At 40.6% G+C, this 19,628-nt stretch overlaps 1 long non-coding RNA gene across 1 annotated transcript; it reads right to left on the bottom strand.

Moving 5' to 3' along the window:
• Window positions 1–514: 514 nt before the first annotated feature.
• Window positions 515–19,394, bottom strand: LOC109363948 (uncharacterized). The gene is made up of 3 exons (XR_002109864.2): window positions 19,120–19,394; window positions 1,662–1,702; window positions 515–819 (listed from the first exon to the last, which is right to left on the bottom strand). It is a non-coding gene; the product is annotated as an uncharacterized LOC109363948 (long non-coding RNA).
• Window positions 19,395–19,628: the final 234 nt, after the last annotated feature.

Below are 19,628 nucleotides of genomic sequence, written 5' to 3'. Positions count from 1 at the left end.
GAAACACTTAAGTTTCAACTACTCATTTAATTTAACTTGAAGAGTGTTAACTGTGAATAAGACAAACACACACTTGGAAAGAGTATAGCACAAAACAGGACAGTGAAAATCTGTCCTGCCTTTGGCTGTGAGCTTTGCAGCAACTTTCTTGGCCTCTTCATTTACCACTAAAATGTTTTTTTGTTTGGAAGAATAGTGTCATTCTCCTTCAGCAGGAATGCAAGATGATAAAATGTGGTCGCACTGTGAATCTGCAATTCTCTGTACCCATTTTGATCTCTACTTGCAGGTCAGATCCCATGTGGCTAAGTAGGATTTGCAAGCTTGCGAAACTAGCATTAAGGGAATGCAGCTACTCCCACAGCTGCTGGTAGAAACTATACTCAGTAAATATGAGCCCGAGGTCTAAAACAGAGTCAGAAAACCTGAGGCTGTTACAGTAATATATATTTTGATGAAATTTTTCCATGTATTTTTCTAATTCACAGTTTACTATAATAATAGAGAATCTGAATGCAAGTAAATGGTAACCAGTGAATCATTTTTACTAGGATTTGATAATCCAGAAAAAAATGTTGCAGAAGAGTTTTATTTTTGTTGCTGTTGTTTGTTTAGTTTTTTTATTTGTTTTTTTTTTTTTTTGTTTTTTTTTTGTTTGTTTGTTTTGAAGTTTTCTCAATAATTTTTAAGGTCTCAGATGAATCTTGCTTGGAGAAGACGGGATGGGCAGTCAACCTCTAAGCAAATAGCCCTTTCTCCATCTGCTCTTCAAAGGTCACTCTGGATGAAATCATTGCCTTTGGGACCTGCACCAGAGAGCTAGTGAAGAAGCGCATGGGGAACACAAGGAAATATCATTCTTTTACGATGAATAGGTTGTGGGCTTTAAAGATACGAGTAAAGTAAACTGGGCCCTTTCTACAGGGCAAGGAGAGCAAGACTAGCATGAAAGGTGTTAGTTTAATGCCTCTGGCATGTGGCCAACACAAAGGCTATGAGCTCACATTGTTTTGGAAGGTGCAGGGTGAGAACCAGTGCAGGAGGTGAGGCAGCACACCAGCATAAGACATGGTCTCCCACCAGCTGCTCTAATTTAAGGAGCTGTGACTGTGCAAGCTGCCCTCAAGACTGAAGGAATACAAAACGAGCTGTATGCTCTGTATATCTCTATGAAGCTACGTATTCTGTTCGCTTCCCTTTCAGAGCCTCTGGTTTTTCATCTATACATTAAAAGCTTCTTCAAGTTGCTGAATGAGCTTAAACTTCACTTGTTTAGTGGCAGCTATCTGCCTTCTTGGCCACAGACTGGTTATCAGCCAGCTTCACACATTGCATTTGTTCACAGAATCAGAATGATTGAGGCTGAAAGTAACCTCTAGAGGCCACCTGGCCCAGCCCCTACTCAAACTGGGACATCCAGAGCAGAGTGCCTGGGACCATGTCCACGTGTCTTCAGAAGATCTCCAAGGAGGAGACTCTGCAGCTTCTCTCAGCAGCCTGTGCCAGTGTTCTGTCTCTGGCACTTATTTGACCCTTCAAAGACAATCAAGGAAATATGTGTCTTTTTCATGCAACTAATGGAACCTTACATAAAACATTGCTATAGTATGTTAATCTCTATACTTTTTTCCTAATTGTTGGGGTATGAGCTACTTACTTACCGGGTGGCATCCAAAAGGACCCCTGCACCTGCAGTTTTCTCCTGTAATTCAAGAAAATTTGTACAGGTAAGTGTACAACAGGAAGCAGAAAATATGCAGATCCATCCACAGTGAGGTGCATTCTTTGCTCTTGACATAGATGTCTGTGGTATAAAGAGGAGTCAGATATTGTACAGAAGGGCTCACAGTCTTCTAACAAAGAGTCCTACAGCCAGAGCAGAAAAACTCCTACAACATATTCATTCAGAGATGTTCATTGGTCCCGCACCGTGAGTCCGTGAGCCCAAATGTTGATGCTTTCCGGAGGGGAGACAGTGAGCAGGACAGCGTTGGTCTTCCCAAACAGAAGAGCTGGATCAGGGGGGAGCGAGTCTTCGAGCCTGGCAGTCACGCTCCCAATTTAGAGAAGATAAAAGCAGCAAAGAAGAGTTACAGCACAACCACAGCATCTCAGTTGTTACATAGTACTTGAACACAATGTGTTTCTGGTTAGCTTAAGGAAGGATAAACAAGATTTAATATCTGGCAATGAACACAGGTTTGTTTGGTTTTTTTTGCCTATAAATGATATTTGTATTTGTTCAGATTTCTGTAGCTTCCACTCTCTCATAAGACTCCGTTCCCCGCCCTAATTTCCCATATTCCATATTTCCAAAAGCATGGAGTTGTTGAGCTAATGAATTAAAACATTCTGAGGTTTGGTTTTGGCTCTGTGGGTATCTGTATTCTTTTACTGCCATAATCCAATGTGACAACTTTATTGTCCTAATGAACATTAGCACCTATTGTAGAACTGTGATAAATAAATAAATAAATAAATAGGATTGCTTTAGTTAACAGCTTTCCCCGGAAAAGATCAAATTCCATCTACTAGCAATTTGTTTTCTTGACAGTGTTTCCCTTTACATACAATAGCACTCTACTTGCCTGTCACTCAACAGGCAAGTCTGTAGGCAAAATGGACTAGAGTAGGTCTTAAAGATCAGCTTCTGCAACAAGCTGGATCAGAAGAAGTCCATTCCTCTTGTCAATTTTCATCTGATGCTTATGAGCCTGAGATGTACAAGGCATGTCTGTGAATTCACCTCCTGCCCCAAGAAGCTTGCAGCTCCAAAAGGCAAGTACACCAGCACAAACCAGATAAAAGAAAAGTCCCACCTATGCTAAATCAATGTGCAAAAATCAGTACAAATAAGGGGTCTACTTCTACATTAGAAATGACTTAAATTTTTCTATACAACATCAGTCATGTTCAGTATGAGGCTGTTGCTCCAGATGAATGCCTTTCCAAAAATACCCACATCCTAGATCTACTGCTAAGTAAATAAACTATAATGACCCCAAAATAAAATATGAAACATTCTATTATCCAAGGCTTGCAAAACAATGTTTTAAAGATGCATATGGTCTTTATTTGACCCATAATGGTTCTTTGCTGTATAGTGACAAGAGTTAAACCTCCCCGTGGAGTAACAATTTCATGTAACCCATCCTACTCACAGTGAAACAATCAAGTCTTCTCTTCCAGTATCTGTTTAAAGGCTGTATTCAAGAGCAACTCTTGAATAGCAATGGAATGACAGAATAGTAAAATACAGATAGAATTCTCTGGGGAAAAAAAAAAATAAAAGAAAAAACATATTTTTGGAGAAATACAATAATGCATTGGGGCATAAGTAAATTGCCTACTGTAGAATACTCCCTTAGGAGAGAAAGTGCCCTCTTGTTGTCTGTCTATACTGGGAAAGGAAGAGCCCTGCTGCAGTTGCTGTAGTGAGATGCTTGGTGCAGGCAGAAGCTGCCAGTGATCTCCCTGAGGAAATACTTTCCTCTCTTTCTTCCCTCTTTTCCTCCTTAAGCATGGCGGAAGGAGAAAACAGAAGTCACAATGGCTTGCTGCTCTTTCCCCTCTCCTCAGTCCTGCTGGGGCAGAAGCTACCTGACCCCAGACAGGCATGGCTCTTCATCTATGGCAGCAATTCTCTTCTGCTTGTGCTGCTAAGTCATGGGCTGCCTTTCAGTTGAGAATGAGATGACGGGGAGTGTCAGTATCTCTCTCCTCTTTCAGACTAGTAGTTTTCCTTGCAGCTGTGTGCTTAAGAAACTGGCTAAAAAGAAATAAATGCATTTCAACATATTAAACACTCTCTCAAATTCCTGTTATTTTCTACAGTTGTGAAACAGCTCCATGTCATTAAATGGCAGAGGTATGATCTGTTCTGACAGTATTAGTCCCTATTATTTACAGTCATCAGTGCTGGGTTTGTGATAATCTGTGATAACCAGCAGACTATGTTAGGCACTGATGGAATCAATCTGATCTTAATTTGATTTCCTATGACATTTTGTTTAAATGATTATACAAATACAGCAGGCATCTGTTAGGAGCATCTTTGGCACAGTTCATAGAAATCTTATTTCACTCAGCTTTCAGCCCTGATTTAAATTAATTACTGCTTGGGGAAGGGTAGGAACAGACACAGGTATATGTGTGTTATACGTGCCTTTCTTCTCTCTTGGAAGGGAGTGGTGTACAGTGTGATTTTAAAGGCTTCCTGCCCACTCTTCTTCTTCTGCCCCAGCCTAAATAAATACACTTCACAGCCACAGTGGCTTGACACAGTGAGGCAACATGTAATCCTCAGAGGAGGAGGCAAATCTCCTCTCTAACTCCCAGCAGACACAAACCTGCCTCATGCACCACTACACCAGAGAGACTGCAATGTCCATCCTCAGTCCCAGGCACAGACCTGCAGCACAGAGGAGATGGGGCACAGGGACTGTGGGGGAGCAGTCACTGGCTGGTTGCATTTTTCAGCAGGGAAGTGATTTGGCAGATCTGCATATAATTCTGAAATCCCTGATTAAGTTTCAAAGGGGCAAGGGATGTCAAATCCTGTTCTTCACTGTGCTGATGGGAACAGGCGCAGGCACAGTTCAGAAAGCAGAATTTAGATAGCTGTATGTGAAAATCATAAGAGAAATTATTCACACTGTGCTTTGCACCTAGTGTTAGAAGGGAAAGACAGAAGTGAAACATGAGGTGATCATTACATTTATCAACTGCAAATAGAAAGAATATCATGTATTTTGATCATAAGTAATTTCTCTGTGATGTACTTTGAATCTGAGTAGGTCTTTTATGTAGGTGGTCTTCATTTCCTGATGGAGAAGACAGAGAGGAATCTTCTTGCCCTTTTTTGCATGCAGCCATTTCCCAGGTGGAAGTTTACTTTTGAGACATACAGCTAACATACTTAAATGCATTGGAAAAGTTTAATGCTTCCATTCATCTTCATTAAAACCAGTTTGAGTTTGATAGCTGACTCAAGGTTAATTTTTCCCATCGAGAGCAAAAAGGCAGATCTTCAGCTGACTTAGGTAGTGATTTCAGACAAATTCCATCAGTTTGGGTTATGGAAAGTGAGGTTAATGGCCCATACATCTCTACAAAATAGTCTGACAATTCTTTGTGGGGGAAAAAAAAAAAAAGAAAGTAACCAACTCTGTGAAGGACTAGGATAGTACTGTAAATGGATTTGGTTGAATTCTCATCTAAGAATCAGAGTAGAGAAACTTGTATATATCTGTGCCACTACTTTTATATTCAGGGAGTCAGTGCAGGGTTATCCGTCTGCTTTAATAGGATGAGAAGGAGAGTGGGACTAAGACTTGCTGGGAGAGGAACTGGGAGAATAGGTCTTGTCTCCTTCCTATTGTGGCTGATACACACATGAAAGCAGCAGGATGAGTGTTGCTGAAAGCAGCAGAGGAGACAACATGAGTACCTATTAAATCAGAGTGCACTTCAAAATTCACCCCATGGACTGTGGTTGTGTTGAGCTGCTGCTATGAGTGATGGTGAGGAGAAGGCAGAGGCTGTAGCTGAGTGGGGGAGATGCCCTCACATGCAGCACACAGTGCTATAGTTCTCTGTTCTACCCTCAGCAAAATGAAAAGAGTGCACCACTCTGTGTCAGGCTCACAAACAGACTGTGGATGTGTGAGGATGGGAGCAAGAACCCAGCAGAGAAACTAAATAAACACTACATCCAAAATTTCAGGAATTTTTAATAATTTTTCAGAGTTGACAATGGGATATATTTTATAAGGGCAGGTAGGAACAGGGCAAGGGAAAATGGCTTTAAACTGAAAGAGGGTAGATTTAGACTAGATATTAGGAAGAAATTCTTTATTGTGAGGACAGCGAAACACTGGAACAGGTTGCCCAGAGATGCTGTGGGTGTCTCCCACTGGAAGCATTCAAGATCAGGCTGGATGGGACTGTGAGCAACCTGGTCTACAGGGGGGTGTCCCCACCTATAGCAGGGGGTTGGTACTAGATGATCTTAAATGTTCCTTCCAACCCAAACCATTCCATGATTCTATGATTCTATCATATTAGATTTTTCCTCTTCAACAGCTTTGAGGGCACTGTGGTCCAGAAATGAGCACTGTACAATTCTTCCATCATTCACACAAAATAGGGGCCTTTTCAGCTACAGATTTCTCTGCTCCAACTATCCTGTTAGTGCTCAGCAAATAATACACTTGTTATGTCTTATGGGACCTCAAGCGAAGCAAAAGTGGAGTGAAGGCATCTTGAAGAGGTCCAAAATTAAAGGGATATAAATTCTGTCTCTAGTCGGAAGGGCATTGGTGGACAAGACATCTCATACCACCTTGAAAGTTCATCATCTCCATCTTCTCTTCCAAACAGATAGATATATTGACACAGGCTTCCACTGATAGATGCTGTCCGATCTACTGATGAAACAGCCACATGGGAATTAGGTATCTTTGCTCATGATGTTATTGCTGCCTTCTGTGCTTTTGCACTACAGACCAAGCCAGTGTTTATGGCTATCAGCCAAAAAATCTTGCTACAAAAACAAGAAAATGTGATTAATCCCCAAAAAGTCAATTCATGTGCTTCAAGTTAAGCAAAATATTTTGCAGAATTGGATCTGATTCTGCAGGCCAAACTTGCAGGATTCAGTCCCAGATTTGTTATTGATTCATCATTTAAACAAAATTCAAGTTTTGATTTCAATTGCTCTGCAGCAGAGCTGTAGGAAAAGCCCAAACACCTTCCCAGGGATTATGCCAAGCAGTAGTTTTGAACAGGTTTGGGGCAGCATTCAATGAACTGTAACTAATCATTTTCATCTTATCGCCTACAGAGTCATTGCATTGGAATGATGTTTGGCTAATTTTCCAAAGGACACATTTACTACGGATTGTTCTGCAGAGCTGCCAAGAGTGACAGTGAGCCAAAACATACTCTGTCAAGGGAAGTGTTTGGCTGATGAAATTATAAATAAGTCATCAACCAAAAGTCTGTTAAAATGAATTGTCATTAAATGTTTCTCTAAATACAGTGTTTAATCTCAAACTCCAAAATGGGAACTGCAAGACTGTCTTTCCCTACCTCATTCACAGATCTCCTCTTTGAACACATCATGAGAATATTAAGTAAGTTAATTTAAGCTATATGTGCATGTGAGCACATGCAGAGAAGCAAAGTCAGTGATATGTTTTACATAAAGCAGGCCATTGTGCACTGATTATAATGTGTAAAGAGGAAATATGTTTATACCACAATCTATTCTAAACTCAAATAGGCAGCAGTACTCTGTGTTTATAAATATAAATGCAAAACCTATGTTAAAATAATGTTACGGGTCTGGATTCTAACCACAAAAGCCAGGAAATTCAGAAGAAAAGTTGAAAGTTTGGGCCTGAATCTGATTTCGCACTCTACCCACGTAAGTCCAGTGTCTTCAGAAATGGCTTGTACTAGAAAAAAACCCGTAACCTTTTGTCCGAGGCACTCCTGAGAGGCCTTAGGCATGGCAGTACTTGTGCAAAGCATTATCATATTTAGGTCTAGAGCTAGATACAAGAAAAGCATGTAGGCAGCTGTTGCGGGGTCCCCCAGGGCTTCTCTTAATCTAATGAAGTGTATACATGTATATGTGAGTATATGCAGGAGGGGAAGGAGGGAAACACACTCTTGGCAACACTCTTTTGTCCTCCAGGGCACGTGCAGGCTTCATGCAAAGCTTGGAGCAAGCTAAATATTATCAGTCTTTAGGAAGTGTTTATACAATTAATAGTTCTCATGATGCATAATTCACAACTTTATACAACTACATTTTAAAGAGCCTACAACCAAGGAGCACAGCCAGGGATGTCCCCACTGAGATGTACAACTGAAATATTAATTAAGAAACATCGTGATGCTGAGGGGGAAATTACCTAACCCTGCACAGTCATGTGTTGTTCATAGTGCACAGCCGTGACAAGTACTGGTGAAAGCAAGCACAAGGGTTATTCCACCTATAGCATGAAGGGCCACAGTAATGAAAAGCGGTTGAGCTGGAGGACAGCTCTGACAGACTCAGCTCGTATTTGCTCTGGTCTAGTGGCAGAGGAGAGCTATCTCTCCACCATGATTCTGACATCAGAGCAGCGAAGAAAGATCACTACTGCTGCGGTTTGTTTCATCTGAGGATTTGTTCCTCAAAATTCCAGGTGCATTTCTTTTAGTAAAACAGGTTTTGAGTATCTAGTTTTCCATAATGATAAAACCAGTTTTGAGAATTGTGGCACACAATAAGGATTCACTGTGCTGAACAGAGCAAAACCTTCTTTGGAGGATAATGCTCAGTGAGTGTATTCCAGCTCTGTGTCTTGGAGCTTCTGGGTGGTTGTAAAGCAATCTTGCATTTATCCAGCCAGGTGGTGAAAACAAGTTACCAGATCATAGTGGGACATTTCTCAGTAAACATCAGCCCAAGATTGGGTGGAGAAACTCAAAGGTTACAATGAGCTTCCTAAAAGAAACCTCAAAGAGGAATTTAAGTAGAATTTGGGAATTTGGCCACTGAGTAGACAGTGAACTACTCATGAAAGCACACTGCTTGGACTCTCGAGCATCTGCCTACATACACAGAAAAGGGCAGTACAAATCCCTTAATCTCTGCTTTCTTGGTGGCTGGCAAAGTCAACCTTGACTGTCCTGAATATGCCCAAAAGAGAGAGTTGACACCTATTTTTTCTATGATAGCTTATGAACCTTCTTGAGAAAGAAGAGAGATGGGTCTCATACCATCCTCAGTATGGGTTCACGCTTAGGTCTTCATGCAACCAGTGCCTTCCTACAGACTTCACTAGCTGGAGAAGTTCTCCCATTCCCCACATTGGAGCTTTCTTCTGAGCTGGAAGGAAAACAATACAGCAAGAGAGGAAGGAGACAGCATCCGTGCCTGCGTCTTAATAACAACTCCCTGATAGCAACAGTAAATATCATGTGAAGTGGAGGAAGGACCTTGTCTTACAATTCTCCAAACAATTCTACTGGAAAATCCAGTGAGCAGAACTGAGAGCTTCAAATCCAGGCTGTCCAGCACACTTATTCAGAGAAAAAGGCAGTCCAGTGCACAGATGATGTGAAAGAAAGGAGTAGTAACATGGTGAAACAATTATGAACACTGGTAGAGTCCCAAAACACATCAAGAAAGATGGGATATAGTAAAGGAAACATTTCAATAATAGGTATGTTTGCTTAGATTCATATCACTTTCAAAGGAATTGTGAAAGGGGATCATGTTAATGTTTCTGTTCCCAGTTAATGAAAATTGTGCTTCTGATGTTTTCCGTAGTATCCATCAAATAATATTTAATGAGACACAACTTCAGCTGCAAATACACTGATCATCTTTCTATGAATAACACTGATGCACTTTATACATTCAAGGATCATTGTTCTACTAGCCAGTCCTAAAGTTCATAACTGTGGAAACTCTGAAAAAAAAGGCCACATATCATGTCCTAGTCGATTTTAGTTTATTTAAACTAGTAGTGTTCTTTCAGATTAATTTATTCTTAAATGCAGGGTCTTACAAAAATGGTCAAATATTAAAAAAAAAAAAATCTAAAAAGCATCAGAAGTGTTTATGGAAGCTGAAGGACTGGAATTGAAGTCTCAGTTCACAAACTCTTGTAAAAACCATTTATCTACTCAACTGAAGCAGTATTCCATTGGCAAAGGGTGGATGGGAGAAAGCTCAGGATCAGTTCTTACCCCAAGGGTAGCAAATAAAATGCCAGTAAACTTGTTCTTCATTAAAAAGCCATAATGAGACACACTGTACAAATAAGTGTGCCAGATGATCATTACTATATAAGGCTGGATAGAGAACAAAAATGCAGGGATAGAAACCCAGCCTCCAGACAAACTCACCAACACAGAGGAACACAAAAGCAAATGGAAGGTCTTAAGCAAAATAAGTTGTTCTACAGCAAGCACTTATCAACAAATTTAATACATTGAGACAAATCGAGCCTCAGTGAAAGAAGTCACCCCAAAGGAATAATATTCTTGTCTTCTTGTGCAGAGAGCATGTTTGCATACTCTGTCTGTTGTTAATGGGTCCTGGGAGATCTATACATAATTTCTATTACATCTAGATGAAGTTGTCTCCCTAAACGTGGAGGGAAGTGTTGGATTTTTATAATAAGCCCCTGTTACGAAGAACACAGAAGTAATATCAAGTAAGTCTTGATCTAGACTTGGGAAAGGTGTAGATGTTTATTAAAAATTCATATTTCTCTTAGAAATATTGTCTGACAAGATTTGGCAAACAAGGTTGGAAACACTCAAGTCTGAGAGCAGTAAGTCTGATCATACGCCCTGGAAACTTCACTGCTGTGCTCATAACCCTGTGCTGAAATGAGGACTCAAGACCACAGTCCACAAGTCAGGGAGATGATAGCCGGACATCATGTTTCTTATGGTTTTCAGGCTTTATTTCATTTGTGCTGATATAAATCTGGAATAATTTCATTAGGGATAGTTATGTTACTGTATCAGCCAAGATTTTCATCTCTGGAGAGTGATCAAGGCTCCTGATGCATGGCGCCTTACTTGATAGTACAGAAAATTAAGAAGTGTGTTCAGACTTCTCATTTATTTTCTCCCTACTCTTGACAAAACAGTTAGTAGTGAACTGTATGTGGACGAAATCAGTCAACTTAAAACTTGTAATTAGTTGTTTAAGAAATAGTTACATCGAAAGATTAGGCTTGTGGGAAGATAAATATTTACCATTTACCAAAAACTTGGAGTTTTAAAAGATTTTTGTTAATATAACAGCCCCAGAAGAAAACACCTATGTCCTTATCAACTTCTCTTTTTTTTTTTTTTTTCCTTCCTTTGTAAACACTTCTTAGACATTTTCCACAACCTATTTGGAGATTAAGAATTTTTTTTCTTAGATCAACACTTTAATGGCAAAACAGCTTTGCAATTTCCCTATTGCTCTTTTATGGACAAACACTATGGATTATGTTTACTGATAATCTACCTGGTGATCTATCACCAGATGATAACGTAAGTTATAATACATTTCCTTGTACTTGTTCCTTTCCGTGTGCTTCATCAAGCATTTCAGAGTGCATGAGTGCCCATATCAAGATAACTCCTCTGCAAGAGGAACTAAATATGACCTGGTGTTAAGTTCATGGCTTAGGTTGGAGATAACTCTGTGCTGCTCAAAGGCTCTGTTAGAGAAGAAATCAATAAATAACAAACTAATCAGAATTCAGAGCTCTGTCTCTTTTCCTGGAACCAAAGAAAAAAAAACAAAAATGCAGCTCTGACCAGCACAATGGAGCTAGACTAAGGGAAGTGGGGAGGTGAAAGACTCCTTAGTTTCCAGGTAAATCTGATGAGGATTTTCATCTTAAGAAAGAAAGAAAAGTACCCATGAGAATTCCAATGTTAGGAGACTGAGAATGAAGAGGGCAAGTGCTATTTTTCTCTCAAGGGATAAAGCATCTTTAAAAAGAGTGCCTTGTACAAAGGGTCTAACAACATGCCTTACACTTTGCCCAATGGGTTCTCAGCTTTTCAAGCCTCCCGTGTGCATTCGTGCAGAGCTCTGAAAGCTCTGTTTATTCTCTGTGCACATCTAAACTTTGAACCTTGCCCAGTCTGATCACCAGTATGCTACTTGAGGGTTTGGACAGAAGGACGCTGTTCTTTCTGTCAGCAGTGAGCAGCTGCTATGTGATGACAAAATCTTTGCTCAGAAACTCCAAAATCCTTTTACATCAAGCAGCACACAATCCAGGAGCTCACTGAGTCTCACTCGCTTAGTCAACTGACACAAATCTCAAGCAGCTCTCAAGCTACTGAGGGGTTTAAAGTAAATGTAGAAAGAGGCCACCAGTTTTTATGCCTTCAGTTGTAGTTTTGCACACACCAAGCCATAAATTATCCATTATTTGGAATATTTTTTTACAAATTTGTGTGGTTCCTTTTTTCTGTCTTTCAAAGAAAGTCTGAAAGGCTCACTTCTGTACCCAAAAATGCATTCAAAGCTTGTGGAAGAAAGTCCCTGTCTTCAGGCAATATGGCACTGTCTTCATTCCCATTTTCCACAGTGCTTTCACTCTTTTCAGTCTTTAATGTGGTCTCTGGCACCTTGAAAGCAAGTAAGCCCATCTCAGCCCCTGAGTGCCAGCAGCGCAATATCCCCAGCACACATGCCAGTACCCACAGCTGAAAGCTGGGATTGGGGTTCCAGCAGAGGGGTGTGAGGACATCCAGAATTACATCCCTGTGAAGCCTAGGTTCCAATCCCAAAACCGACAGTGCAGCAGTTAGCCAGAAAGCTTTACCACCAGAGTCAAATAACATCCAAAATATTGGGATTTATGCACATGTCAGAGACTGATTGCAGCTTGTCAGGCACTCCAGGCTAAGTGATTTTAGAGCAATTTCTCCAATTACCAGTCTTTTTGTTTGCGTGGACCACCAAGAACAGACACCCAGAAATCTCCCCACTCCATTAAGGAGTTGGCATAATATACACACATGCATATACGCATACACACAGAGAGAAAAGAAAAGAAAAAGCACTGTAATGCCTGCAATTTCCTATTTCGTTGACTGGATTACTTTTTTGAGACTGGTTAAACAGACGCTGCACTGGGTGGTTAGTGATTATCATTTTTCTGCAGTGTTAGGGTACTTGACATTTTCATTCCTCAGTGACTCCAGTTAAAAACAAATAGGTCTACCTGCAGTCCACATCTGATCGCCAGATGGTTTCTGTGCCTATGAAGCTCCCATCTCCAAGTGAATTCAAATGACCTCACACATACATCTTCAAACATTGCTATCTGACCGCAAAAATGCATGGAAAATGCAACATCTGTACATGTCTGCATCTTAAATCCCTGTTGTTTTACAAAATATATTGCTTGTCACCCTGAAGTCTAAAGTCTCTTAATGATCTGCAGAGGGAGATGCAAATAGTAGCCTGTAAGTTTAGAGGTTGCTTGTTGCATTAGAAAATTTAATTTCAACAGAAGGTCAAAAGATATCAAACTATTCACTTGGAAGCGAACAAATAGGTCCTGTTAAGGACTCCAAAACTTCCCCAAAGCAAAACTGTGTGCGTCCGTAATGCTGTAAATTTTGCGTGTTATCCATGTAGCTGATATGTCCAAATATGTAAAATAGCCACAAGACTTCAGAAGACACTGCTAATACTGTCCAATTGCTTTTGCCTACATAACAAAGCGCTATTAACAGACTCACATAGCTGTTAAGATCCAGCATTGTTTCAAGGGAATACCTTGTCATATCAAAATCACTGTACATGTAAACCCAAGTTCCCAACAAGCCTGTAAACACTGGCCCACTTAAATGGATGGATATGAAAACAGATGGGATATCACAAACATTTTCCAAACTACAACAGACTTCTAGGCCAATTAAACATGGTTAGTTTTGAATGGGAGAGGAAATAGTTTTCTTTGCTGTTGAATGTCAGAAAAAGTTTTTACCTTCAGGCATAAAGGCCCAGCTCATTTTTGGAAACTAGATAAAATTAATCAACCCTGCGTGAACTTTTTACCGAAACAAAACAACAAGAAAAAGTAGAAATGCATAATGAAATATCACTGGAAACACAGAAGTGGAAGGAAAAAAAAAAAAGAGAGATTTTGAGTTATACAGTACTTGAATAAGAGCTTTTCCTCAACAAGGCTTAACCAATCAGGATGGAAAAATGTCATTTTTTTACTCTGAACAGAATATGAAGTTGGCAAAAAAAGGGGTTGTTTTATTATTACTATGCTCTTTTAAGTTTAAATGCTATAATGAGAAGCCAGGCTTACATACTTTTTTCACTGCAAAGCCAGTCTGCAACATTTAAATTTCAGACTGTTCTCCTTTTATTTTAATTTTTTTGCTTACAAAGTAAACCAAAATTCTGATGCTCAAGAACTGCTATTTGCCTCCTGGGAAATTCATTAAGATGACTGCTTACTAAGGAGGAAATGCCAGTGCAAGTTATTTGTCCCTTCTGCTGCAGCATGACTTAATTTAAAAGGGAAGAAATCAGATTTGAAAGCTCTCAGAACAGCGAGCCTCACCAAAGCATGGCATGCCAAGCGTCCTGCACTGACGCATGCTTAGCTCCTTCAAAAGCCTTCATCACGCAGCAGTGTCAATAGTGGCCATCAGGAAGAAAAGAAAACACTGGAGAAATTCAGTTAATCTATCCTAGTAGACGAGGTCATGACAGGACCACGTGCATAAATAGTAGAGGTATTATTTTCAGATGTAGATGTCCCAAGAAGGAATGAACCAGCTGGGGAAAGGCCTCCTTCTACATCCCCTGAACAAATGGTTGCATTTGGCTGGGGAGAGAGTGGGCTGGGGTGGCATCCTTTTCTCTCTGTGTCTGCTCAAGGGAAAATGGGAGCAAACAATTGCAGGGAGGACACCAGGAAAATCTCTTATGTTACACCTGAGGGGCAGCAAGACAGGGGCATGGGATAAAGGAAGGGGAGAGGCTGGGTTTTTTTGGTTGTCTTCATTTTCATTTTCACTTTCTTCTTCTGTATGAAGAAGAGGCTAATATGAACACTCAGGCCACAGTTGGTGATGTGTCTTTTGAATACCGACCTCAGAGCGAGCTCCTTCAGCCTGCACACATGGGATCTGCCTGGCTGCCATGAGCTTTAAATCCTTGACAGTGTAAGGATTAACCATATACACTTTAAACCAAACAAATGCAGTCAGAGCAATGTCCTTGAGGGTTTTTCAGTGATTCTGTGGCATCTGACATTTTAAAGCTTTCAGGCTTAGATTCCATCCATACTCTGGACTGTTCCTTGCACAGCTCCCTGCAACAAAAGCATTTCCTTTCCCTTGAAGTTGCTGTTGCAAACACTTTTTGCACCACTTGTCAGATGTGAAGAGAGGATGATATAATTGAGCCTGCTTTTAAAAAAAATCAAACTGACATAATATTGCTAGTAACTTGACAGCTTTATGTAAAGCCTTCCCCAGAAAATCCAAGCTGATCACACTGCTGAAGACAAGCAGAGGTTAGAGAGAAGGTTTAGGCTCTAGGACTCCTAGACTCAGCCTTTCAAAGGTTGGGCCATATTTAGCTTGCCCTTTGACATGACCCAGCCTCAAACAATAGCTTTGTGGGTATGCTAAATGACCACATCTTGCCAGTTGCTGCCAAATTAATGAGCCCATGTCATTTTTAGTTTACAGTTCAGTCATAAAGCAGCCAAGTGGAAAATGAGTCAGGGACCGTTAAGGAGTGTCACGCAAATTTTCAAAGAGTATAGTCCCTAATTCCTCACTCCCCCTTTCAGAAGTCTCTAATCAACGTTCTCTTCCCTCTCTTTGCTTTCTTCAGATCCTCTAAAGATCCCCCTCACCGTGCAAAAGAGGCTGGTGAGAGAAACTGGGTGCTGGTGGCTCAATACAGAGGACTCCAGGGGGGTAAAATGCAACCTGCACTCACGATGTGCACAGAAAATAAAGAAATCTGAGCAACTACCTCAGCTTGCAGGGGGAGCATGTGCAAAGAAGAACTGGAGGGGACAGGAGAAAGGGGACAGAAGCTTTCATGTGAAAACTGTTGGGTAAAGGGGAATCCCACCCAGAAAAATGCTTGAAGATTAGCACAGTGTAATTTTCCACTCTCTTACATCATTTACAGGCAAAAAACCCTCTCTCAATGAAACCTGTCTTCCTATCCCTGCTACTATAAAATTATTCCTGGTCTGTGGTTTAATCACAAACCTAAAACTTAGTTCAGGGTTGAAAAACTTTCTGCAGCACTAGGATGATCAACATTCTTGTGCAAGTGGTTCTAAATGCTTTAAATCTGGAACCACACAGATTTTATCAGCTTTCCACTTTGGCTTTGAAATTTTGAACAGCTTTGCTCTTCCCTGATGTGTGGAATCAAACTCTATAACCACAAAGTAGTTATAAAAGCAGGAATGTTTTAATCAGTGCTGCGCAGACACCGGGTGCAAGGGGGAGAGATCCGCCTAACTTGCACACCGTCAGGAAAAATCATGCTACAGGTATAGGCCAAACTAATACATAGTCAATAGTTTTCCTGGAATTTGGATACTTATTCATTGCATCCCCGAGAGTTCATTAGCATGCAGACATTCCTCCCCTCTTGCGCATGCATAGTGGGTTGTGGGATGAAGATTTGTCGTCTTCCTTGCGAAGGCTTCTGACCTTTCTCTCTGTAAACTTCTGACCCTTCGGGGGGGCATCCCCTCAAACCGGTTTCTCCTTGCCCTGTGAACATCTAATCACCTCCCTGCCAAATGTCCTCGGGCTGTTCTCAAACCTTGTCGGCATGGCCTTCATCCCCCTCACTATCCCAGTCATGGTGTCTGCCATCCCTTATTTTCTAACAACCACTACATTCTTGCTTCTATAAAGTATCTCTAACTCTTCCCCTTCACCCCCCTTATTCTCAGTCACTGTGAAGCTTTCTTGTCTTTTTACTTTCACTTATGGGGCCCTTCTCACCTTTCATTCCCCATTTCTTTCAGCTCCCACCTGTGATTTACCTCCACCCAGGTGGTTTGCCAGCATATTTCCTCATTTTAATCCTCCTCCTTCTCCCATATCCGCCAGCTCTATTTCTCAGCAGCTATGGACCTTGCCCTCATGCTCCACCTGGGTTTCTGCCTTGGAAATGTTCGGTGCCCCAGACTTGACTGATAAATTCTCTTGTCAGTGGCTACTCCAGGCTATGCAAGACTTCTTCACTAGCATCAGGGATTAATGTTTTTGTAATCTTCAAACAGATTCCCTGGGTCTCAGTTCAACTCACATTTGTCCATTTAGTTTTTAAAGTCCATCTCAAATGTACCTCAGGCTCTCTCATGCAATCTGTTTCTCTGTCCCTCTTTTTGCTCTTTCTAGTTGCCCAGTACTCTGTTTCATGTGTCCATCCAGAAGCTAAAGTGTATTCCTTGCAAGTTTTTCTAGGATTTATCAGTTAAAAAAAAAAAAGGGTGCATTTATTTCATGCCGCATTCACGTCTTTTTATTTCGAGAGTGGAGAAAGAATTTGCTAGAAAGAATATTTATGGAAGAAGTAAATTAATTACTATAGATCTTCTGATCTATTTATCTATCTATCTATCTATCTATCTATATACAGCATATTCATCTTAATTCTCTGAATTCATCTCTGAAGATGAATATGAATGCTAAAGCTCTAAATATGAGTATTTGCAATGAAGCTCAATTCTAGGAAGTACATTCTTCCAATTGGGAAGTAGACTGGTTGTCACATGATCTCTCTGCCCATCCAAAATTTGAAACACATTTTACATTTTAAACACAGAATTTTCTCACAGAACCTCTCGCAAACCATTTACAGGCCCTGGGCTAGATTGTGGTGCTCCACCACATGCCCTAAATAGAGAGCAGTTCAAGGCCACACAGGAAGAACCAAAGAGATTTAGCCTAAGAAATATTCTTCCTCAGGGCTGCTCTTTATGTATAGAGGTGAACAGCTGGCATCAGCCACCAGGAACAAAAAGACTTTTAAGAGACTGAGAAAAGATCTCTGGACTCTTCTGGACTATCCCTGTCTGTCCTAGGGCGCACTTCATCTTATCCTTCACTTCCCCAAAAGTACGTTCTGCTGCCCTGCTCCAGCTGGAAGCCTGTCACAGCCCCTCACTCCTTCAATGCTGCTGAAACTCCCCCTGGTTCCCAGTCTAACCTATTCTAGCTGTTTCACTTGTGGCTTTCTGATAAGAATGCCACTATGGTTTCGTTAAACAGTTGGGTTTATTTCTTCCTTTATATACCAGAGCTTGTGGCTGATGCATAAGCACTAAGCAGGTCATCTGTCAGACTTTGCTTTGCTGGGCTAAGCGAGCCAAATGACTCCAGTTTTCCCTGGTAAGATCAATTCTTCATTCCCGTGAACCTGTTCCTAGCCAGCCTTTCTTGGTCTCTCTTCAGCTTAATTCTTTCTAAATCAAAGGTGCATGCATTTTATTGCAGAGACCTCAATGGCACCCAAGAGATTGGCAGCAGTCCTTTTTGTCTACTGGAAATGCCTCTTTTAATCTAGATTATAATCACATTTGAATTATTATTTTCAATATCAAAATATACACCTTTTCTCTAATTCTGTTCTTTTAAACAGACAAGCTGAATGTTTATCACAAAATATCCACTATTATGAACAATTCTGCAGTTTTCACTAAGGTTATCTTATTTCTATTGCTTCAGTCCCATAGAAATTCTTATTTTTTTGTCATATATTCTGGCTCTCCATCCTTTTTAAGAATATTCATTTATCCTGTGCTAACAAAGTTGTCATTAGCACATTCCTGTGCTTCATAATAAATTATTACTACTGTAATTAATGAAATACTTTAGTTTAATCCAAGATCACTCCTTGAAGAGCTCTCTCAGAAATATCCAGACAGACAAGCACTTCTCCTTTCACTTTTACTCCTCTGGTTATCTTGTAGATATTCCTATAGTTCCTGTATCTTTTCCACATGAATCGATAATTTCCCAAGTCATACCATGTGACAAGCTTTACCAAAACTGAGATAAAATAGACCACTTACTTCTCTTGTCTAGTAGCATTGCTAAAAAGGAAAGTAGTATGAAATGTTTTGATGTCTCTAACTCAAATCCTACTTTTCACTGATTTTCACATGTATAATCATTCTTGTCTTAAAATCTGATGCAGAACTGGCACCTTGCTGAGGTCAGACTCAAAGGACTAATTTTCCATATTAGTCCTTTCCCTTTTCCTGAATAAATATGTACCACTTTTGCTTTCCTCCAGGCAGATGCTACCAGATTTGCAGATTTAATGCACGTATTCAGGATCCCACAATCTGGAGCTGCCGTTTCACCTATCAGCCATTTGGGGTTTTTAGAAAAAGCTATCCTTGTGCAACTTACATTCTCTGAACTGCGTCTCCGAATCCTCAGAGGAGGCAACTGCCTATGCCCATACCCTCACTGTTGGCTGCTCTGCCCCCATAAAAGTTCTTTGTGAAAAAGAAGGAAATGTATTTGCTTTTAACTAGCAGCAATATTTCTACATGAAGTTTCAGATACCTTTTCCCTTCAGCAGTCTGTGGTCTTCTTGTTTTTCTGTTCTTGCTCTCCTTTCCTCCTTTTGGATTTTCTTTGCACGGGCTCAGCTTTTATCTTGACGGTTTTCAGTACACCTAATTCTTCTTCCACTGGTACATGTGCCTCTATGGTCCTGCACAGGACCTCAGCCCCACCTCTACTCAGGAAAACATGCCCAAGCCTCGTTTCTTCACCTTGATGTTTTTTCCACCTCTTTCAAACGCTCTAGTGAAGCAGAGGTAAGTCCTGCAAGCAGGCTCTCTGTGAGAAACAAGAAGATAACTTCTGTTTTAACCACACCATACAGCTGTCGGGGTAACCACAACCTACTCTCTAGAACTGGTTGCAAAAGATGCCATGAAAATGTCTGGGAATGATGGACAAACTTGAGATTAACTGGAAAACAGTAAGAGACATGAATAAAACAGATTGCCCTCAGAGGTCCCTTCCGACTCTAAGGATTCCATGATTCTATGTTTGTACAAGGACTT

The sequence above is a fragment of the Meleagris gallopavo genome, chromosome Z (assembly GCF_905368555.1).
Source record: "Meleagris gallopavo chromosome Z, MGAL_WU_HG_1.1, whole genome shotgun sequence".
Taxonomy (NCBI): Eukaryota; Metazoa; Chordata; class Aves; order Galliformes; family Phasianidae; genus Meleagris; species Meleagris gallopavo.
This window is presented reverse-complemented; position numbering and strand designations above follow the sequence as displayed.